Below are 24,804 nucleotides of genomic sequence, written 5' to 3'. Positions count from 1 at the left end.
AGTAAAACAAATCAATCATAGTCATCTTGTAATTAGAAAAATTGCTTACAGCTAAACCAGATGAAACAAAGCTGCAGTCATGTCTAGAAAAATTCAGCCAGTGCAAGCCTGGCAAGTCAGAGACCTGAGGGTTTGTAAACTCCTAGCAGAGCCTGTGGTCTGTTATTAGCATAGAATCATAGAATCATAGAATGGTTTGGGTTGGAAGCCAACCTTAAAGATCATCTAGTTCCAACTCTCCTGCCATAGCCAGGAACAACTTCCACTGGATCAGGTTTCTCAAAGCTCCACTCAACCTGGCTTTGAACACTTCCAGAGAAGTGCTTCCAGAAGATACTTCCAGGCATCCACAACTTCTCTCGGCAACCTATTCCAGTGCCTCACCACATTCATTGTAAAAAATTTATTCCTTATCTCTAATGAAAATCTTCCTTCTTTCAGTTTAAACCCATTGCCCTTTGTCCTATCACTACACAATCTTGTCAAAAGTTCCTCTCCAGCTTTCTTGTAGGCCCCTTTTAGGTACTGGAAGACTGCTATAAGACCTCCCTTGAGCCTTCTCTTCTCCAGGCCAAACAACCTCAACTCTCTCAGTCTGTCTTCAGAGGAGAGGTGCTCCAGCCCTAAGATCATCTTCATGGCCCTCCCCTGGATGTGCTCCAACAACTCCATGTTGTTATTATTTTGGTGGCACCAGAGATGAACGCAGTACTGCAGGTGAGGTCTCATGAGAGCAGAGAGGGGCAGAATCCCCTCCCTCGCATTGCTGGCCACACTTCTTTGAATGCAGCCCAGGATATGGTTGGCTTTCTGGGCTGCAAAACACACATTGCTAGTTCATGTTGAGCTTCTCCTCAACCAACACCCCCAAGTCCTTCTCCGCTGGGCTGCTCTCAATCCATTCTCTGCCCAGCCTGTACTTGGGCTTGGGCTTGCCTTGACCCATGTGCAGGACCTTGCACTTGGCCTTGTTGAAATTCATGAGGTTCACACAGGCCCACCTGTCAAGCTGATCAAGGTCCTTCTGGATGGCATCCCTTCCCTCCAGCATGTTGATCATACTACACAGCTTGGTGTCATCAGCAAACTTGCTGAGAGTGCACTCAATTCCACTGTCCATGTCGTCAACAAAGATGTTAAACAGCACTAGTCCCAGTATTGGCCCGTGAGGAGGAACACCACCTGTCACTGGTCTCCACTAGGACATCATGCTGTTGACCACAATCCTTTGAGTGTGACCAATCAGCCAATTCCTTATCTACTGAGTGGTCCATCCATCAAATCCATCTCTCCAATTTAGAGACAAGGATGTTGTGCAGGACAGTGTGAAATGCTTTGGTCAAGTCCAGGTAGATAATGTCAGTTGCTCTACCCTTATCCTTCAATGCTGTAATCTCCATCCCAGAAGGCCATCAAATTAGTCAGGCAGGATTTGCCCTTAGTGAAGCCATGTTGGCTGTCACCAATCACCTCTTTATTTACTAGCCAGGAGGATCTGCTCCATGATCTTCCTAGGCACAGAGGTGAGACTGACTGGTCTGCAGTTCCTTGAGTCTTTTTTTTTTCCTTTTTTAAAAATAGGGTCTATATTTCCTCTTCTCCGGTTTCTGGGAACTACCCTGGACTGCCACAACTTCTCAAGTATCATGGATAGTAGCTTAGCAACTTCATCTGCGAGTTTCCCCAGGACTTGCAGATGCATCTCATGAGGCCTCAGGACTTGCGCACCTTCAGGTTCCTTAGATAGTCTCAGACTGGATCTTCTACAGTGGGCAGCTCTTCATTTTCCAGGTCTCTGCTTTGCTTTCCGAGACTTGAGCAGTGCAGCCAGAGCACTTGGCTGAGGAGTGCCAAGACTGAGGCAAAAAAGTTGTTGAGTATGCTTCTCCATATTCCTGGAGAAGCAGGTCTCTCATTTCCTTCCAGAGAGGGCCTACATTTTCCCTAGTCCTCCTTTTATCACTGATGTACCTATAGAAGCTTTTCTTGTTGCCCTTGATGACCCTGACCAGATTCAATTCTATGACGGCTTTAGCTTTCTTAACCTGATCCCTGGCTCCTTGGACAATTTCTCTGTATTTCTCCTAGGCTTCCTATCCTTGCTCCTACCCTCTGTAGACTTCTTTTTTGTGTTTGATTTTGTCCAAGAGCTCCTTTTTCATCCACGCAGGCTTCCTAGGGTTTTTGCCTGACTTTCTCTTTGTTGGGATGCACTGCTCCTGAGCTTGGAGGAGGTGATCCTTGACTATTACACAGCTTTCTTGAGCCCCTCTTCCCTCCAGGGCTTTATCCCATGATACTCTACTCTTTAGTTCCCTGAAGGGGCTAAAATCTGCTCTCCTGAAATTCAGGGTAGTGAGGTTGCTGTGCACTCTTGTTGCTGCCCTAAGAATCTTGAACATCATTTCATGGTCACTGCAGCCAAGGCTGCCCTTGTGTTTCACATTTCACACCAGCTTCTCCTTATTGGTTGCTCTATCACTTGCAGAAGGAAGTTATCAATGCGTTCCAGGAAACTGCCGGATTGCTTATGCTCTGCTGTGTTGTCCCTCCAACAGATATCGAGGTGGTTGAAGTTCCCCATGAGGACATGGGCTCGTGAATGTGAAGCTGCTCCTATCTGTCTAAGAGAGGGCCTCATCCACTCAGTCTTCCTGGGCAGGTGGCCTGTAGCAGACCCTCACTACAATGTCCCTGTCCCCTCCCTCCCTTTAATCCTGACCCATATGCTCTCAGTCTGCTCTTCATCCGTCCCCAGGCAGAGCTCCATGCACTCCAGCTGGTCTTTGACATAGAGAGTGTGACGAAAAGAGACTCAACTACAAGGTCCAAGCAAACGGTTTATTTGCACTGCACTTACAGTTTTAACTGCAAGGTCCAAGATAACAATTCACTTTAACTGCACTTGCAGATTCAGTATGCCACTATTACAGATCCTTATGGATACAATGGAGGAATGCACTATTGCAATCTAAAAGCAAGATACACACTATTACAATACACTATCACAGCACACAAGAGAGTCAGGGAATGCAGTATTGCAGCACACAAAAGAGACAACACACAAACGCACTAGACTTACAACGCACAAGTGCACAGACTTAAAGCTGCTAAATAATCACTGACCCCTCCAGGTAAGGGCTCTCAATCCCAGGGAAGTTACCTTGGCCAGCATCCCGATCAAGGGGGGAAGAACCTCCTCACAGACGAGCTGTGTAGTTGGAGAAGCAGTTCCCGATTCCCAACCCAAATCATAGGGCTTTTATCCCCCTATTTATGTGACTGTGTAGGTACCATGCCTGAGGGAGTCTTTGGGGGTGTAACAGGGAGTTTCCCCTTATCGATCATCTGAATACACAAAGTTGTCTGAGTACATAAAGTTGTCGGCTGAAGCAGAAACCTTCCAGCTTACCTTTACCTTATCTCAGGCAACTGGATAATGGTTGGATTGAGACTCAGGGCATATTCTTTGTTGAGGGATTTCAAGGCCCAAATCAAGTTTGGTTCTTTGTATAATGCAGCACTGACTCATCAGACAACTCAGGGCTGAGTGACCTACACAGCTCCCGGTGGATCGTCTCTGCCTCAATGCAGTACAAAGCTGGGTTGCTTCTACAACCCCCCCTGTGTCACCTGTGTGCTAGACATTGAGTCGCCTGTGTGCTGGGCATTGCCGAGAAGCTTGATTTGGATCTGTGAGCCGGCTGATCCATACAGAGAGAGACACCCCCTCCTCATCTCCCCTGGCTGTCCTTCCTGAAGAGTTTGTATCCTTTCATTCTGACACTCCAGTCATAGGATTCATCCCACCACGTCTCCGTGCTGCCAATAAGATCATATTCCAACAGGCGTGCACAACAGGCTTCTTACTCTTCTTGCTTGTTCCCCATTCTGTGTGCGTTTTCATAGAGGCGTTTAAATTGATCCCAATGAATCTGACTTCCTCATTGGAGTGGCTGGAATCCTTTCTGCTGCTACTCAGGTGCTCTCAGCTTGTCCTGATCAAGATTGATATTACCCCTCTCCCTCTTCAATCTAGTTTAAAGCCCTGTCAATAAGTCCTGCCAGCTCATGAACAACGATCCTCTTCCCCAATTTGAGAAAGGTGAATCCCATCTAGTGCCAGCAAGCCGGGTGCCATGTGGGCCATCCCATTACCAAAAAACTCAAAATGTGTTGTAGCCTCATCATCACCCACATGGAAGATCAGTAATGGGTAATAGTCTGAGGGCCGTACCAGGTAGGAAGTTTCCTAGCGATGTCCTTAACCTGGGCCCCTTGGTGGCAGCAGACTTCATAGAATCATAGAGGAGGTTCTGCCTGTCATATCAGACCCTCTGTTCCTCTCAGAAGAGAGTCACCCACAACTATGACCCAGCTTTTCTTCCTCGTGGAGGTGGTCATGATATGATATGAGCCTTTCTGACCCTGGCAACACCTCTAGTGTAGATGGACCATCATCCACATCATCCATTGACTGGCCTTCCACATCCACAGCCTCATACCTGTTGAAAAGAGGCTTGTGAAGGCGAGGTGGGCAAGGAGGGGGGTTCACCTGCCGCCCCAAGCATAGATTTGCCTCCATGCACTCCTTTCCTTTAAGCTACTGCCTTCAGCCTGGTGGGGGTAGGATACAAAATCCCCTTCATCTTCCATTTTTTATGGTGCCTGTTCCTGTTTCTGTCTCAAGGAGGGCAGAGCATGACACCACCAGTCTCTCTCTCTTTCTCAGACCCCTTGATGCTCCTTAACCTTCCTGCTTCCTCTGACAGCTCTGCCACCACGCTGAGCAGATTGACCACCTGGTCACAGCTCAGAGAGTTGGTCTTACCACTGCCATCTCTCACCAGGGAAAGGCTCCGAAACTCCCTGCAGCTCAAGACCTGGATGGCTGCATGTTCTTATGGGAGCTCTGTCTGCGCTGCCATGTCCCTTCTGCTGAGTGTAGAGGACTTTGCTTTCTGCCGGGTGGATGCCACAGTGAAGTTCCCTCTGACAGGGTGATGGCCACCAACTAAACTCACCCCTCGAGCTGGCAGGGCGACTGCGCCCTTCCTGTGTGCTTTTCTGCCAAACCACTGTGCCACACCCTGGCCAATGGTCCATGTCTTGTGCTCAGCACTCGTGGTCTCTCGTGCCTGCTCCTCAGGCACTTTTCGTAGGTGGTGGCGTGGCCACCATTGCTCTGGCAATGCCCGGGCCTCGTCACAGTCTCCACAAGAGACCCTGGTGGGTCTCTCCACTCCCCTGGTCTTTCCCCGTCTCAGGAAAAGCCCCTTCACGCCAAGATCTGCGGCTCCGCTGGGGATCAGGTTGGATCTGGAGCAGCAGCCCTCAGCAACTAGCTGCTGTTTCTGGTTACACCGTGTTTGTATATTAGCAATGACAATAGGGTGTTACAGTGTTAAAGAGTAACACCCCTCGTTCTAATTCCTTCTTATCCATATTCCTCTTCATATTCCCCTCTTTTCCTCTTCACCTTCCAATTTGTTTTCTTTACCTTTTCTTTCTCTTTCCCCTTTCTTCTTTGTTTCCCCTTTTTGAATTTATTTCGCCTTTCCTCTTTCCTTCTAAACCTGGATCTTAAAAATAATTACTGTACTGCAACATTTACATTCCAGCAAGCTCTCCCCATATCTCCTATGCTGCTCTTCTTAAACCTCCACATAGCTCTCTAGCTTCCCAAAAGCAGCCTGCTAAAAAGACAATGGTTTTAAAATGAGACACACATTCGCAAGGAATCGACATGTATTATATTGGCATTTCCTTTCTTTTTTATCTCAAAGAAGAAACAAAGGTGAGTAGATTTGTTAAATAGTTCTCTACTTTTTTAAAGGCCTGCAGTGAAAACTGCTGTTTCTCTAAGAAAAATTGAAGGCCAAATCCTGGGATACAGGCTAGTTTCTCAAATACCTCATCTCTGGTCAATAGAGAATGGATTATATGGGTGATTAAGAACATGGGCAGGAAAGCTGATTAGTCTCTCATGGCTTTTTTTAGCAACATTACTTTGAGTAGCCTAAAATTGTGGTATAAAGAGCGGACTTAGTCCCTTCCGTGACTAGAGAGCATGAAGAGAATTACTTAAGGCCCTCTGAACACTAAACACAGCCTAGACAGGTTAGAAGATGAGATCATAAACCTGTTAAAATCTGTGTAAGTAGAAATGAAGGATGCTGAATAAAATGAAGTTACATTTCATAAAATATTGCAAAATAGAAAAGATCAAATTTGGTTGTACACTCACTGTTACATACACAGAAAGATCTTCATAATGAAAATGTCAGACAATTTTTAATACTATTCCAGGGACCTCTGAAGTTTGAGAATAAAAGTAGTGACTTAATCATAATTCTTGTCCAGTTCTAAGTTAAATGCAAACTTCTCTTCGGGACTCAGAGCTGTTCTTCCACTTTTTACATCAGAGGAAAATTTCCCATTGAGTGTATTTGTTGATTATTTCAGGAAAGCTTTATGACTACTTAAAAATTTAAATCTTTGAGCACTGTGAATATTAAATATTTGATCAGGCTATGTTTAGCAGATTGAGAGTTTTGTGTCCATAAATTAAAAAATATAGATATACAGGTACTGTTTTGCAAGATATTGACAATATCAGCACTAAACTTCTGATTTTTACCTACAAGGAAAACACTAGGTGTTTGCAAATTAACAGAATGAAAGCACATTCGACATAAAAATAATAGGAATTTGCAACTGATGAGGAAGAATTTGAAAAGGAACTGAAAAGTAGAGAGTAATACCAAACTGTACCACATGAACTTACAGACAAATTGTTAGCCTTAATCTAAAGGAGCTATTTCTGTATCTAAGTTTTTTTCTTATTTTAATCCCAGCTACACTAACATTAGAGATTGCCTTCAAGGTGATCAAACTATGGAATATGGCCAGCTGAAACTAATTTATGATGGGAAAAATTCCGTATTTGTGCATCACTGTGTCTTGCAAGTTATACATTCTCAATGTAAATTTTAGAGTTCCTCTATTCAAATCAAATGAAAAACCAATTCTACCTTTCTTAAAAACCGAAGTGAGAAATGCTACCAAATATTTCATTTTAAACAAGATGAGATTTAGTTCCACTTCCATAAATTTTAGTGAAGTCTTCCATTGATCTTTCCAGTAAATTTTTCATTTCTGTTAAATATACTTGCAAATTCATCAATACAATAAGCAATAAGGGCAGTAGTCAATCTTCGCCTTCCTAGTTCCAGCAGATTAAGAACTATCGCTTGGTTATAATAACATCCCTGCTTAGTAGAAAGTCTTCTTATGGAACACAACATAGATCTTAGTGTCAGAAAATGCACATTATAACATTATTCTTCAACTGTATATTCTACATATTGTTACCAATTATACAAGCATGTTATCTTCTATTGTGACCCCAGAGCAAATATCAAGCAGTGACAGTCATGTCAATCCACCCTCAAAATTGGACTTTTACACACCTGTGTAGACACTATGTCTCACAAAAGGCTTATTTTCAACAGAGCTATTTGCTAGGCTGTGACTCAGAGAGTTTTTCACCGCTTGTAGTTTTAAAGAAACTGTTCATAAATTTTTCAGAGCAGTAAAATCACTGTGCATGTCTCTGGTTGGATTGTTTGAATATTATTATCTCACCTTTTTTTTTTATTTTAAATTCGAAATGGATCGTTGGGCTGAGGCCAATGGCATGAGCTTTAATAAGGCCAAGTGCTGAGTCCTTCACTTGGGGTGTAAAAACCCCAAGCATCGCTATAGGCTCGGGGAAGAGTGGCTGGAGAGCTGCCTGGCGGAGAAGGACCTGGGGGTCTTGGTTGACTACCGGCTTGATATGAGCCAGCAGTGTGCCCAGGTGGCCAAAAAGGCCAATGGGATACTGGTGTGTATCAAGAATAGTGTGACCAGCAGGAGCAGGGAAGTGATCCTGCCCCTGTACTCGGCACTGGTGAGGCCGCACCTGGAATATTGTGTCCAGTTTTGGGCCCCTCGCTTTAAGAGAGATATTGAGCTCCTGGAGCGAGTCCAAAGAAGGGCAACTAAACTGGTCAAGGGGCTGGAAAATAAAACTTATGAGGAGCGGCTGAGGGAGTTGGGGCTGTTTAGCCTGGAGAAGAGGAGGCTGAGGGGAGACCTGATTACGGCCTATAAATACTTGAGAAAAGATGGTGGGGAGTTAGGGGAAGGGCTCTTTACATTAGTGATGGGTGATAGAACAAGAGGAAATGGGCATAAGCTTAGTCAGGGGAGATTCAGGTTGGATGTTAGGAAATATTTCTTCTCTGAAAGGGTTGTCAGCCACTGGAATAAGCTGCCCAGGGAGGTGGTTGAGTCCCCATCCCTGGATGTGTTTAAGAATAGGGTGGATGGGCTACTTGAGGATATGGTTTAATGGGGATTAGGGATGGTTGGACTCGATGATCTCTAAGGTCTTTTCCAACCTAGAAATCTATGAATCTATGAATCAATGTTCTTTTCTGTCAAATTCTGTTTAGATTTTCAGATTACCATTTCTATGCCTAATTTCACAATAAAAAAAAGAAAAAAACATTCTATCATCAAAAAAGTGTCGTTTTCTTCCAAATACATTAAAAAGTTTGTTAAGTGATATTGCTTCTCCCTACAGAAATTCACTAATTTACATTGCTGGAATATCACTGATACAGCACTATAACTATGACTGCCTGTTGTGGTTTAACTCAGTTGGCAGCTAAGCTACCATGCAGAAGATCACTCACTCCTCCTCTTGCTCCCCTCAGTGGGATGGAGAGAGGAGAAAAAATGTAACAAAAGGCCTGCGGGTCCAGATAAGAACAGGGAAAGACCACCATCAACCATGGCCCCGGGCAAAAAAGACTCCACTGGGGGAAAAATCAGGCTAATTCATTATCAGTTCATTCAGAAAAGATAACAAGAAACAAAGCCAGATCTTAAAAATCCCTTTCTCCCACCCCTCCCTTCTTCCCATCTCTACCTCCTCCCCCCAGTGGCAGAAGGGGACAGGGAATGGGGGTTGCAGGACAGTCCATCACACACTGCTTCTGCTGGTCCTTCCTCGTCAGGAGGAGGACTTACACTCTTCCCCTGCTCCAGTGACAAGTGCCTCTCCAACGAAGAGCACTACTCCATGAACTTCTCTGACATGAGCCCTTGTCACAGGATACAATCCTTACCATCAGATTGCTCTAGCACGGCTTTTCCCACAGTCACGGCTTCTTATGGTGCAGCCACTCAATGAGGTGTGGAGCCCCTTCCCACAGACTGAAGATGCATCTCTCTTCTATCATCACTCTCCAGCAGTGTGGGGCACTTCCCACAGAGACAGTCCTCTAAGAACTCCTTTGGGCGCCGGCAACTGTGCTCCAGTGAGGGGTCCTCTCCCACGGGCTGTGAGTGGGTCTCTGCTCCACCATTTATCTCCATGGGCTGTAGGGTGTCCGCCTGCTGTCTCCCCACTGGCTGAGGGGAATCTCAGCTCCAGCACCTCCTCACACTCTGTCTTCACTGACTTTGGTGTCTGCATAGCCATTTTTCTCAGACCTCAGTCCTCTCTCTGCTGCAGCCACGCTGGGCCTGATGAACCTTGGAAGTCCTTGCAGAATGAACTCCACTCAGGGGGCATCCCGGGAGCGGCCGTGTCAGAGCTCACTGACCTGTGTCACTGCAGACATCTCCAGTTGAGTGGCAGCAGCCCAGCACAAGCCACTGCCCGTCTAGTTGACCAGGAGAGCCAGCCTCTTGTCAGCCCTCCCTCTTCACTGCAGGTCCTGCCCGGCTGATGTTCGTTTGTGTCACGTTATGGCACAAGGTCAGGACAGTAGGGATCAGGGAGCAATCTGACCAGCCTACCAGGTTCCCAAGAAAGACAAGACCCTTGTGTCCAACCCTCCTGCCCCCCTGGGCAGCCCGCTAAGTCAGAGGGTGTTCGCCTGACCTATTCAGGGACCCTGCGAGCAGTACAATGGGCCAAATATGTTATATTCTCTGTATCAAATATGAAGTTTCTGGAAACTTTTAAATATATATATATATGTATAAAAATAGCTGTTTAATATTTATATATATTTATAAATAGCTCAGTAAATAGCTAGCAAGGTGTTAGTAAGTAAATGTGCATAACACAGAGCTCTTACCAAATAGGCATCCCTATGGGGGGGAGAAGAGAGGTCCAGCCCATTGGCTGATCCCAGATGTTTCGATGGAGGTCTTCACCCAACACTTCCTTCTGTTTCATCATTTTATACTCTTTCTTTACTTTTAGGTGGAGCTTGAGTAACTTCAGTCACATATACCTTTGTTAGGATGGGTGTAAATTTTCGGATGGGTGTAAATTTTCCTCACTTCGATTTAAAGGTATAGGCTAGAAGAAATTCAGGATGCCTGCTCAGTGAGGGGTTGTTGCAGTCCGGAGGCAGGTAGCTTTTGAGGTGGAGGTGTGTTTTGGTATTATAATGATATTATAATGAGCAAAGTTCAGCTTCAGGACACGATTTCACCGTCATTGCTGGGGCAGCGGTTTTAATCTGTCTTCCCTGATGGTAACTCTGTGATTGTCTTCACTGGACATTCTTTATCCACGTTAACAGGGAGGAGCCGCAGCACCTCCGTATTGCTCTGTTCCCCATGTCACGGATATTGCACATTCTGTTCAACTAGATACAGGCCTTGTCCGTTCCAAGTGCATTCTGTTCCAGGGAGCAGCAACTGTATCTTATCTCAAGGCTGCTCTGACATTACAGCTTAAGATGTAAGCTGAACTTTGAGGGACAATATTCTCCCATTCCCCCTCAGTTTCTTTTATTTTTCCACAGTTTGTCTCCTTCTTAAATATATCATTTGCAGAGATACTAATTGACTTGGTGCTGGCCAGGTGGAGAGATGGGTCCGACCTGGCCAGAGCCCAGACTGATCCGTTTTGGAGCCAGGGAAGCTTATATTATCTCCTTACAGAGACTATCTCTGCAGCCCCCTGCTACCAAAATCCCATCACATAAACCCAGCACACTGCCACATCCTCCTACACTATTTTAGCTCAGTATTATTCTTCTCACCCCATTTGCAGCATTCTTGCATTTACTTCATTTCTTCTCATGGTTTAAAGGCTGAAGTGATCCCTGTTTATTTTATATCTCATATATGCTAGATATGGGCATTTTCCCTTTCTTTTTTGTTTTAAATCTAGGGATAAGAGAAAATGACACAGTGACAGTTATGAATATATATGGAATAGGATTGAAAAGGGGGAAAAAACCCAAACAAAAATATCCACCTTGGAAATTCTTCACTGGAATAAATTCTGTTCAAAACATCTATTTACTTTTTATTGGATTGAAAAACTCCAAATGTTGCATTTGGAAATTATGGGCCATGCTAATTCCTCAGACCTCTTTACTAGCTTCATTCAGGTCACACTATTAACAAATTTGGCCCTGAGTTTTCAAAGCTTTGTAGAAATGTGTTTGAAAGATGACATTTTTTGCAGTTACACACCCTCAGTCATCACTCAGGATTTATCATGCCCTACTATCATGCCTCTTGCTGTCATCAAGAAGGAAATGGGTGGAAAAAGAAATTTCATTATGGTTAGTTTATCTCTACAGGCAAGATGCTTCTGAGAACAGAAGAGAAAGTGTTCTTCATCTCAGCAGTGGCCTGATAAAATCCTTGTCATCTGCAGTCTTCCTTTCAGAATTTTTTCTTATTTGGGAACATTTCATCTAAATCATCACTCTTTGGGCAGTCCTGTGTGAATCATAATCTGCTCTGATATCGCTATCAGTGGAAATGGTGCTGTCAACATTTATGTCAATGCTGAGGTTGTAATTTCTTGACAGTAATGTTCCTCACTTGATGTAACACTCTTTGTAACCTGGCAGAAGCTCCTGCTTGGTGCTGTCTCGCTGCAAGTCCTATGCTATTCACACATGTGGGAGGTTGAGAAGTCATAGCATTGTCCATGCCACGTTTTCTGGATCTGGTAACAGGTCTTATGCTTATTTAGAAGAACAACAGTACACTAAACAGTACTTTCAAATAAGAAGATAAAATTCACTGATACTAGAGGTAATTTGGGAGGAGGGGAGAGCAATGGGATTGCTTAGTCATCAAATTTCCATTCTGATTTTACAGGTGAATATACACTTGAAGTTCAGTCTGTAGAGGTCATTCCTCTGTGCTTCATAACCAGCATATAATTTCCCTACATTTTAAAGTAAATTAAAACACTTCCATAACAAAACAAACAAAAAAACCCCAACACCTCCTGTCCCCAAAATTACAGCTTGCCACAAGCAGAGATTAGAAAGATGAAGAATACCATCAATGGACTATTTTCTAACCTTCAACATTGTTCTTCCCTTTAAGTGCAGGAAGAAGAAATTCATATGTTTATTTGACAATTCCATGTAAAGTTTTAATATAAATGAACTCTGAAATCCCAGATATAAAATGCAAAGTGGAGCAAATGCAGAAAAGGGCTACTTAGAACGTCAAGGGAATGGAGAAGCTTTCTTAGTGGTCTAGAAAGCTTGGTTAGTTGAGCCTTTCAAAATGAAAGGGATATGAGAGAGGATTTGATTACTGTCTAAAATAACATCGGGGAAATTTTAATGGGAACATGAGAGAAAGAAAGGGCCTATTTAGACTAACGGGCAATGTTTGCACAAGAGAAAATGGATCTAAAGTACCAAAAATAAATATAAACTAAAAAGCAGAAGAATATTCTCGCTCATTAGAGAAAATATATTCTGTATAACCCTACCAACCAGAGACCTGGGAGCAAAAAATCCTGACCTATTTTAATATGGAAAGTGAAAGAGTTCAGACAACATGCTATTTGCCATAGTAGAGCACTTTAGGACCTCACATATCCCCACCCATTTCTATTACTACTTGAAAAGGAGGGGAAAATTCACCAGTCTGTTTATTCATCTGCGTTTTGAAAATTATATTTGCTGTAGTAAGTAAATTGAATATATAGTTGAGTCACACAACATTTCTTCAAAAGGTTTAGTACTCCTGTGGGTGGCATGGACTCCTGGCCTACTACAGGAACAAATCAAACACAGATATAAAGGTAAAAAAGATGTGCTTGCAAAGGCAGAATATATCCTGTAGCACTTCAAATCCAGTAATTTTTATTGATTGGTTCCAGCTTTGAAGTTAGGGTGGTGTTTTTTTTTTTTAATTAGGCAAGCTTAGACTAAAGGGAAAAAGCATTATTATCTTTTACAACATGCTGAGTAATAAAATGATGTAATTCCCTATTTATTAAAGTAGAGCGAATCTTTGTTGTAAGGATTATTTGAAGAAAATTATACAAATTATGAAAGAGGCTACATAATAGCTAAAAGACAAACTTCTTGACTTCATCTGAACTTACCCTTTCTTCAATCAAATAGCATCCTTCTACTAGCTGTACACAAATTCTAAAAAGACAGCTGATAAACTCTGTAAATAGTCATTAGGCTAAGTTCATATCCCAGAATCTTTGTATTACTTTAACAGTCTCCATTTTTCAGGGTCAGTCTGGAGTCCTAACTTCACGACTAGAACAATCAACTTTGTAGACATACATTCAATATAGGAAGTATCACTCACTAGTCCTCAACTTTAGGAGGCACTGCTCTTGTGCACATATCAGTAACTCTTGAAAAACTTCTTAACAAGAATTTTTAAATTGTGGCAAAATTTACCATGTGGTTTTATAAATTATATGTGGCTCTTTCGCATAAAAATATCTCAAGTGTTGCATTCTTTTATCTTGGAAAAAAACAGGTGCCATATTACAAACATTAATGACCAATTATGTATTTCATGGTCTTAATGGGTTTGGGATAATTACATATTTTCATTTACTTCCCCAACCCCCCCATTTAAAATACTGCTGCAAGTTTCACCTGGATAAAGTGTTGACCCATTTGGTCTTGGGCTATCAGTTGATGTCAGGTCATCAGTTTATACCATAGTGGTCCTGCAGGAATACAGAGCATTGTGTTTCAATAATCTTATAGGCAGCACAAGCAAATCTATTTCAAAATTTGGCTTCCCTTATAAATGTCTTTCTCTGTCTTTGAAAAGTTGTCCTTATATTTTCTGAAAATACTGCATTCCTCACACATTCCCAGTGACTGCATGTCTCATACAAAACATAGTATGATGTGCTTCAGTTCTCCGGCTTGGGTTCCCCTGTATCTTGGGAGAATCAGTACTGGTTTATCAATGACTGCAAGCTATACCTTAGATATCATTTTTACTAGCTATCTGCATTTTAATATTGCCTCAGAATGATGTTAGTACTTGGAACATTTGGCCACATTGTTCTAGTCTAATATGCCTACTTATCTATGTTACTGGGATTACATAGCAGGTGGCTACATAGTCTGTGAAGAATCAAATTCGAATTATTGCAAATACGTCTGGCAGGTTTTCTCTTTGTAAATTCTGAAAGGCTTTGGATGTGATAATGTTACAGCTCCGGGTACCTTCCTCTTGTATGGTGTTTTAGTCATTCCGTGCTCTGTTTTTCTTTTTATTCTTTTTTTTTAAAAAAAAAAAAACAAACCAAAACAAAACAAAAATACATAAAATGGTTTTCTTAAGAAAGAAGGGATTTTCAATTACAATCCCTGTAATTGTATGATTTTCCCATATCCCTCATAAAGCTTTGATATGCTCACCACATTTGATTAATTTTGGTGAGGTAAGCTAGGCCTGAAAATTAATTCCAAGAATTTCACAGAAGATAAATGTCTGGACAGAAAACACAAAAGCCCTATAGAAGACCACTGAATATGACCTCGTGTTTTTGTACACAGTAGAGAACCTGTAGAGAAGAAGGCTCTGTAAATCCTACAGTTCTGGGAAAGTTGTCTCTCTGGCAAATTGCCTCTTAATAAATGAGATTGGCTATATGGGATGCACTGCAGTACTGGATGGCACTGCAATCTCTGTCCTCTCCCCTACTTTGCGACCTCAGCAACAAGACACAGCTATCACCTGATCCCAGGTAAGGCTGCTGCTATCCAGCCATGTCTGGCATGTGATGGTCATGGACCAAAAGGAAGGTTCTGATGCTGTGTTGAAAATGAGTGAAATACATGCCTCTCTAGGAGGGAATGAGAGTGAGACAGGAGGCAATTAGATGAATCTCGCTTCTCTGCAGGTGAAACTTGCCGTATCTGCTGTATGGTGTACATATCTGCCTTTTCTTATCTCCAGATCTCTCAATGAGATTAAATATATTTCTTTCCACGCATCATCTTTGAAATGGCTATATTATATTGAAGAAATAATAAAGAAATAATACAGTTTCTAATGTTATGATCTTAAACACTTCTTGAGTTACTCGTGGATACCTGAATTCTAAGCTTTGTATGATAAACATTTATTTCATCTTCATATTTGTTACTTCAAGTTAAAAGTAGTAAAAGCAATAAGCTAGTGCTATGGCCTTATTTGGTTGGGGAAAATAATATTCATCAAACTCTGTCACTAAATGTTGTATAGTTTTTATCAGTGTTAAGAGTGTACTTAATTTCCAAATTTTTCTCCTTCCAGACAAGGTCATATGGCCAGCACTGTACCTAGCCTCAAACCTCATTTCCATGTTTGTGCATAACTTCATTGAAATGAAATAATGGAGGTAAAGATCCTGAGGGAAATGAGGAAAGCAACTAGCAGAATAATGAATGACTCTTGCCTTCAGGAGAGCAGACTTTGGCTTGTTCAGGGAACTGGTCGTGAAATCTCATGGGATGCTGCCCTGAAGGGGCCCTAGCTCATCAAGGACAAAATTAGAGCAAAAGAAAGATCTGTTCCAATGTGAAGGATGTTGAGCAGCTATGGCAAGAGGATGATTTGGTTGACTTGAGTTCAAAGAAAAAACTAGTCTGTAGAAGCTAAAAACCACTACGGGCCACCAGAAGGAATATAGAAATTTTGCCTGAGCATGCACTGACAAAATTAGGGAATTAAAAGTTCATCTGGAGTTGGAATTCATAATGCATATGAAAAGTAACAAAGCACATTAGTAGCAAAAGAAAGACTAAATAAAATTTGTGTCCACTGCTGAAAGAGATCAGTGACCTAGTGGCAAAGCACATGTGTGCTGGGTTTTTGTGGTGAGATTTTGGTAGCAAAGGAGAGGGTACAGAGATAGCTTTTGTAAGGACATGCGAGAAGCTTCTCTGGCTCCAGTACTGGTCGAACCCACCTCTGACGAGAGCCGAGCCAATCAGCACCGCTGTGAATGACATATTTAAGAAGGGGTCAAAGGAAATGGAACTAGGAGAGACCGCAGTGAAGAGAGAGGGGAGTGTCATGGTTTAGGCCGACCCAGCAACTAAACTCCACACAGCCACTCTCTCACTCCTTCCCCAGTGAAATGGAGACGAGAAAAATATAATAAAAGGACTGAGGGTTGAGACAAGAACAGAGAAGGTGCACCCACCAACCATGGTCCCGGGCAAAACAGACTCGGTTTTCTTAAAGCAAAGCAATTTATTAAGAGTTACTTAAAAGGACAAAGGGAAACAAAACCAATTACTTGAGAGGATAAAGAGAAAACAAGGCCAGATCTTAAAAACAGCACCCCCACACACTTTTCCTTTTCTTCCCGGCTCTACCTCCTCCAACCATCGGCGCAGGGGGACAGGGAATGGGAGAGTGCAGGTCAGTTCATCCTGTGTTCTTACTGCTGCTCCTGTCTTAAAGGAAGAGGAGTCTTTACACCCTTTTCCCTTGCTCCAGTGGATCCCCTACTCACGAGAAAAATTCACAAACTTCTCCAGCGTGAGTCCTACCCGCAGGATGCAATCCTTCCCCATTAGATTGCTCCAGTGCGGGCTTTTACCACAGTCACAAATTCTTAGGGAGTTGTTGCTATTCGCTCCGGTGTGGGCCGTCACACAGACTCTAGATGTGTCATGCATCCCATTCTCCACAACCTGTCTCAGGCTCAGGCATCTCTGCTCCAGAGTGGGCTTCTCCACGGGCTGCGAGTGGGTCTCTTCTCCACCGAGTCTGTCCTGGCTGCAGGGGGCCGCTGCTGTCCTGCCAACGGTTGCAGGGGAAACTCAGCTCCGGCACACCTCGTCGCATTCCATCTGCACTGACCCAGTGTCTGTGTGGCCGTTTCTCTCAGATCTCAGTCCTCTCTGGGTGAACTTGGCCTGGTGGGCACCCCGGGAGCGGGGCGCTCCCCGAGTTCCCCAAGCAGCTCCACTGTCGCCATCCTCAGTGGGTGGTGCCAACCCAGCGCGGGCAGCCACCCCAGCTGGGAGCCGGGGAGTGGGAGTCAGTGCCATCCTCCCTTCTCTCCTCACCCCTGGGCAAAAGCAGCTTTTCCGGTTCCTTTGTCTCTACTTAAATATGGCAATTCACAGAGGCACCGACTGGATCAACCCCAAGGGGGATGGGAGTCCAAATTGGTGGCCAGAACTGGGTCTGACCCAGTTCCAAAACCAGGGAAGTCACAGGGAGCAAATGCCCTCTCCTGCCACCAGAACCCCTCCACATCAAACCATCTCAGGGAGGTGGAGGATTGGGTCTCTCCTGGCCTCCCAGGCAGGTGGCTGGCCAAGCTGGGCTGCTGCCACTGGACTGGACATGGCCATGGCAGTGTCGCTTTGAGTGCTGTGAGACACCTTGTTCCAGGGGCGAACTGAGTGGAGTTCATCCTTCTGGGATGCCGAGGTTTGTTGGGCCTGGCACAGTTGCAGCGGAGAGAGGACTGAGGTCTGAGAAAAATGGCTATGCAGACACCAAAGTTAGTGAAGATGGAGCAGGAGGATGTGTGCTGGAGATGATATTCCCCTGCAGCCCATGGTGAGACGGCAGGCGGACCCTCTGCAACCCATGGAGACAAATGGTGGAGCAGACATCCACCGCAGCCTGTGGGAGAGGACCCCACACTGGAGCAGAGACGCTGGCACTCAAACGAGTTCTTATAGGACCGTCTCTGTTGGAAGCGCCCCACACTGCTGGAGAGTGACGATGGAAGAGAGATGCATCTGCAGTCTGTGGGAAGGGACTGCAAACCCCAGCGGGTGGCTGCACCGTAAGAAGCCGTGACTCTGTGGGAAAAGCCCATGCTGGAGCAATCTGATGGGTAAGAAATGTATCCTGCAGGAAGGACTCATGTCAGAGAAGATTGTGGAGTAGTGCTCTTTGTTGAGGAGGCACCTGACATTGGAGCAGGGGAAGAGTGTGAGTCCTCCCCGAGGAGGAAGTAGTGGCAGAAATAGCATGTGACTTTCCTGCAACCCCCATTCCCTGTGCCACTGTGGGGAGGAGGTACAACTGAAAGGAAGGAAGGGGTAAGGGGAAGGTGTTTTTAAGATCTGGCTTTGTTTCTCTTTGTTTCTTTTGTTATCCTTTTTAAATGAACTGATACAGTATTAAATTGATTTTTCCCTCAGCAGAGTCTTTTTTGCCCAAGGTCATGGTTGTTGGTGATCCTTCCCTGTTTTTATCTTGAACCTTAAGGCTTCTGTTACATTTTTCTCCTCTCCACTCCACTGAGGGGGAGGAGTGAGTGATTTGCATGGTAGCTTAGCTGCCAACTGGGCTAAACCACAAAAACATAGAAAAAAGTTAGTGCTTTTCTTTGCTCAGTCTTTAGTGGTACAGTCTGTTCTCCAGCTTTCCAATCCCATGGCTAGTAGCAGAGTTTAAAAGATTGTAATGCTATACACTATACAGAAGGATCAAGCTGGTAATCACTTTAGGCAAATTTGACATATATAGATCCATGGAAGCAGATGGGACACACCCAGAGGTCCTGAGAAAACTGGAAAAAGTCATTTTACAGCATTTTCAAAAGTTTATGGTGTTCAGGGCAGATTTCCAAGGACTGGAAAAGGAAAAACATCAAAGCCATTTTGAAGACAGCCAAAAATTTAGCCTGAGGCCAATGCCATTTAACATCTTTTTCGGCAACATAGACAGTGGGATCGAGTGCACGCTCAGCAAGTTTGCTGACGACATCAAGCTGTGTGGTGTGGTGTGGTTGACACACTGGAAGGAAGGGATGCCATCCAGAGGGACCTTCATCAGCTTGACAGATGGGCCTGTGTGAACCTTATGAAATCCAACAAGGCCAAGTGCAAAGTCCTGCACATGGGTCAGGGCAATCCCAAACACAAGTACAGGCTGGGTGGAGAATGGATTGAGAGCAGCCTGGAGGAGAAGTACCTGCAGGTGGTGGTTGAAACAAAGTTCAACACAAGCCGGCAACATGTGTTTGCAGCCCAGAAAGCCAACCGTATCCTGAGCTGCATCCAAAGAATTGTGGCCAGCAGGTTGGGGGAGGGGATTTTGCCCCTCTACTCTGCTCTTGTGAGACCCCAGCTGCAGTACTGCGTTCAACTCTGGGGCCCCCAACATAAGAATGACATGGAGCTGTTGGAGGGGATCCAGAGAAGGGCCATGAAGATGATCCGAAGGCTGGAGTACCTCTTCTCTGAAGGCAGGCTGAGATTATTGGGATTGTTCAGCCTGGAGAAGAGAATGCTCCAGGGAGTTCTAATAGCAATCTTTCAGTGCCTAAAGGGGGCCTCCCAGAAAGCTGGAGACGGACTTTTTACAAAGGTGTGTAGTGATAGGACAAGGAGTGATGGCTTTAAACTGAAAGAGGGGAGATTTTGATTAGATATAAGGAAGAAATTTCTTACGGTGAGGGTGGTGAAACACTGGAACTGATTGCCCAGAGAAGTTGTGACTGCCCCATCCCTGGAGATGTTCAAGGCCAGGTTGGATGAGGCTTTGATCAACCTAATCTAGTGGAAGCTGTCCCTGCCTGTGTCAGGGGGGCTGAAATGAGGTGATCTTTAAGGTCATTTGCAACCCAAACCTTTCTATGATTCTATGGTCTAGGCAACTACAACCCAGCCAATCCCAGTGTTCTGGAAGACTGTGGAGTAAATAAACCTGGAAGCCTTGTCCAGGCACAGGAAGGACATAAGGCAACTCATTGCCTGTATAAGATACTGGCTTAGTAGAGGAGGGGAGAGCAGCAAAATTGTAGCAGAGAGAGTGTGTGTGACATATGAGGAAAGGACAAGAGAACAGAGTTTTTTCAACCAATAGAAGAGCAGGCATCATGCTATTGTGTTTAACTACCTAATGGAGGTTAGAGAAAAGATGGATCTGAGTCTTCTTGGAGATACACAGAGAAAAGATTAGAGTCAACGGAAGAAAATTGCAGCTAAGAAAAAATCAGAATTAAAGAATAACTGTTTTTTCACAGATATGGTAGTCAGAACAAGTTAATCAGAAAGGCTGGGAAATTGTTGTCCTGGAAGATAGTCACAACAAAAAACCAAGTGGCTTGCTGTTCCCAAGGGCCCTGGGGACACTTCTGCAGAGCTACTTTGGCATGTGCCTGGCCTTGGTAGGGAAAGAGACTGGTCTACTGATGGACCAGACTCAGGTGGGGTGTGAAGGCACCAGAAGGAGGACCCAGCAGGGACACGGCTCTTGTGGCCCTTGAACGGGCAGATCTTCAGCACCAACAGCCCAAATGCTGGTCAAGGGACTTGGACCAGCCTGCCCTGGAGCTGAGAATGCTCCTGATGCTTATTAGTGTCTCCTTTCGGGGACCTAAATAGACAAAGGTTGCACCACCAGCATGAGCCCAATGTGGAGGTAGTTAGGGTCCACCGCCAGGGCTGGCTGGGCACTCCCCTGCAGCTTGCTGGGCTAGAGCACTGGAGGGAGCACTGCTCAGTCCCTCCTCTCAGGCTCCTTCTCCCCACTGCAGGGTTGCTGTCGGTGGACCCCTGGAGCAAGTAGTAGCGCTGCTGCAGAGATCTGCTCTGCACCCTGCTCCTGGCCACATTTCTCTGCTGGCGGGCAGATAAACCAAAGGCATACTCCCAGTAGTCATCATTCTCTCTCACTGTGTGCAGGACACAGTCAAAAAGACTGCCTGCAGAGCAGACACATAGCTCTCCTGCTAACCTACCACCAGACAGCCAAAGCAGAAGTGGTGGAAGCACATGGGTACACAGGCTGCATTGCACATGGTGTCCAGGCATCACAAAGGGGCCAGCAATGGGCAGCGCAGTAAAATGCAGGTGGGAGACCCTGTTGACCTCCTGGATGCAAAACAGTGCCCTAACTTAGCCCCTTGCAGTGCTGTGGGAGAGCCCCAGAGATCTCAGAATGACCTCATCAGTGCTGAGTAGAGTGAACGATTACATCCCTTGACCTGCAGTCCGACAGCCTTCCTGATGCAGCTCATTACATCATCAGCCTTCTTTGGCACAAGGACACATTGCTGGCTCACACTCAACTTGGTTTCCAACAGTGCCCTCAGACACATTTCTACAAAGGTTCTGTACAGTCAGTTGAGCCCCAGCACATATTTGTCCATGGAGTTATTCCTCCATAGGTGCAGGAGTCTTGAAATTTCCTTTATTGAAACATCATGAGTTTCCTTTCAACCCATTTCTCCAGCCTGTTGAGGTCCCTTTGGATGGTAGCAGATCCCTTTGGTGTATCAGTTGCTCCTCCCAGTTTTGTATGGTTTCTGCCCAGTCATCTAGATAAATAATGAAGATCTACCCCTGGCGTACACTGCTAGTGACAGGCTTCTAATCAGACTTTGTGCCACTGATTACCACCCTCTAGGCTCTTTTCAATCCACCTCATTGACTGTTCATCTAGCCTATACTTCATCAGCTTCTCTGTGAGGATTCTATGGGAGACAATTTTCAAAGTCTTATGGAAGTCAAGATAGACAATGTCCACTGTTCTTCCCTCATCTACCAAACCGGTCATTTGGCCATGGAAGGTTATCACATTGATCAAACATATGTCCACCTTGGTGAATCCATGCTGAATACCACATTTGCCTTTCTTGTGCTTCATGTGCCTGGAAATGGTTTCCAGGATTAACTAATCCATCACCTTCCTAAGGAGGACAGGCTGATTAGCCTGTAACTCTGCAGACTCTCTTTCTTGCCCTTTTTGAAGATAGGCGTCACCTTTGCTTTTCTCCAACCCTCAGACATCTCTCCCAATTGCCAATGATTATCAAAAAGCCTTACAATTATATAATCTGAATCCCTCAGTGCTTGTGGATACATTGTATCAGGGCCTATGGTTTTATGGCCTAAGGTTTTATGTTTTTCTAGTTTGCTTAAGTATTGTCTAAGCTGATTCCCTCCTACTAAAGGTAAGTTCTTTTTGCTCTGGACTTCCATTGCCATCATTGCTCCTGTGCTGTCTGTTGCTTCTCTCTGAATGATGTTGTTTCTATGTTAATTACATTCCTGTCCTTTCTGTGGGTCTCACTAGACTGAACTCTAGCCTCTGGAATTTTATGATTTTGTCATTAAATGAGTCCACACTCTTTTTTTTTTTTTTATCTTATTTTATTTTATTTTATTTTATTTTATTTTATTTTATTTTATTTTATTTTATTTTATTTTATTTTATTTTATTGTTCCAGCATAGTGCATTTGGTTTGTCTTCCTAGAATTCTAAGCTAACATTTACTTACTTATTGAGCATGTAATTCTCCCTCTAGCTTTCATGATAGGCAGTTAGGACTTTCTGATTTGGAGGTATTTTCAGTCCATCTCATAGCTGAGAAATCTGCATGTTTACCTTCAGTCACACATACACAAGTGTCTCTGCAGTGAGAGGCAAGCAGAGGCTTGGAGACCTATTTCATTTAATGAAGACCGTATCAGATATTTTTGTTTGGGGAGAGTAATTATGTATGCTGGAATTTGCTAGTCTCTCATGTCATCTCTTCCTTTTTAACAAAAAAGTACTATGGAATTTTAAGTCCCTAGATTGTCAAAAACTGCAGTAATATTCTTGCCAATGAGTTTACTGTCATAAGCATTTGGAGAGAAAGTCCATTTTAAAAGAATGTTCATGAAAAACATATTCTGAATACATAATTGGGAGAAATGTCACAGCAATTGTTAGAATGGCACTCACTAATTAGAGAAAATACAAAATACCATGTGATTTATGTTTTCCATCAAAACTGAACGAGGATTTCTGATATTGTATATTCACAATGAATTTTGCCTGTGTTCAGTGTACATACCAAGTTTCAATTGCAGAAATCACTCACTGAATCATCAGGATGGAACAGATGCAAGAAAATTGTGATCTTTTTGATGAGAAACAGTAAAAAAAAAATAAAGAAGATAAAAGCATTGGATCAATTATTCACTGCAAATTACACACTTGGCTACCATGATCATTATAACCCCTTCACATTCCCTTACTCTACACTCCATTATTTCTGCTTACCCCTATGGAGCCTGCCCTTTTACCTTCCCGACACTCCCCCCTTTTCTATCTGTCAAACAGTGTGTTTCATTCCCGTTTAAAGGATTTCTTATTTCTCCTTTGTGTGCTGCCTGTATCCTACCATCCCTATCTCTCCTCCTTGCAGCTCCATCACAGTAGTAGCTTTCATACCTAAAATGGTGGGGGAAATGCTGGTTTAAAGACCATCTGCCTTCTATTCACAGGGACACTATTGAAAACCAAACTGGTTTCTTAAAGCTCCTACTGAAGGGCAGAAACATGTTCTTCCCCCCTCTCCTTTTTAAACTGAAGGATTTTTTTTTAGTTTTTCCAAAGTCTTCAGACTGGTTCTTTGCTGACAAGCAGGAACTCTGTATGGCTTCCATAATGAATAGTGCTAAATAATTTTTAACAAATCCTCCCTTTATCAGAAGAGCTCAGCACAAGAAAGGGTTATACACGGTGAATTTGATATAGAGGACACAAAGGTACAGGCTTATGAGCTAGTTGTTAATTTGTTGGGGCTTATTAATGATACTTCTTCAATTTACCATTCCGCTATCTAGGGTGCCTTTGACACTCTTATGCTAAAGAACCTAAATATAATCCTCTCTATCACTGTGAGGTGGGGCAGTATAGCTCTTTCCATTTTAAATTTAACCCACAAATTCAAGTGACTTGGCCAAAATTGGGGGGAAAGAAATCTAGTAACAAAGAAAGGGGAAAAAAACAAAGTACCTCTACATTCTATGTCTGTGCTTTAAGATATGAGATCCCTTGTCTTCACAAAGCATGGAAGAGGTTACCCTGTCGCTGCTGTCTCGGGGACGGAGAGAAGAACGACACAGAATTCAGGTGCAGGAGAAAGAGCCAATGCCAACAGCAGGAGCAGCAGCAGCAGTATCAGCAGCATCAGCCGTTTATTAATTACAAATCTATATATATATATAATATGGTTCACAAGGATGGTCAAGGCAATTGGTTGCTTGACCATCCACCTCCCAGAGTGATTGGCTAAATGCTACAACACCCCTTTCAAAACAACTTTCCCAGTGTGCCATAAACAAGACTGCATAACAAGCTACAGGTGCAAGATAAAGTCTTAGTTTACAAAAACCTCAAACTGTTTCTCAGCTAGCCTGCATGTGAAAAAGAACTTTCACAGGACGCTGCAGTAGCTGGAAAATTTCTGCTTCTAGCCTTTTTGTATCCACATTACCCTACTGCAGTACTCTAGATTTCATAGTATCTCAAGCTGCTTCATGCTTGTAAGGCATAAATTTACTTGTTAAAGATTACTGCCACTGAGGAGGAAGGTGGAGCCATTGTCTTGGTTTAATCCAGCTGGCCACTAAACACCATGGAACCACTTGCCCACTCTCCCCCACCCCTTGGCAAATGGGGAAGACAATCAAAGGGCAAAAAGGAAGGAACCTCATGGGCTGAGATAAGAACAATTTAATAAATGAAATAAAGTAAAAATAAAATTAATAATTGTAGTATCCAGCTGCACAGCCCAAG

Source organism: Tauraco erythrolophus, chromosome Z (assembly GCF_009769465.1).
Source record: "Tauraco erythrolophus isolate bTauEry1 chromosome Z, bTauEry1.pri, whole genome shotgun sequence".
NCBI classification, from domain to species: Eukaryota; Metazoa; Chordata; class Aves; order Musophagiformes; family Musophagidae; genus Tauraco; species Tauraco erythrolophus.
The sequence above is the reverse complement of the archived record's forward strand: the minus strand, read 5'-3'. Positions refer to the sequence as shown.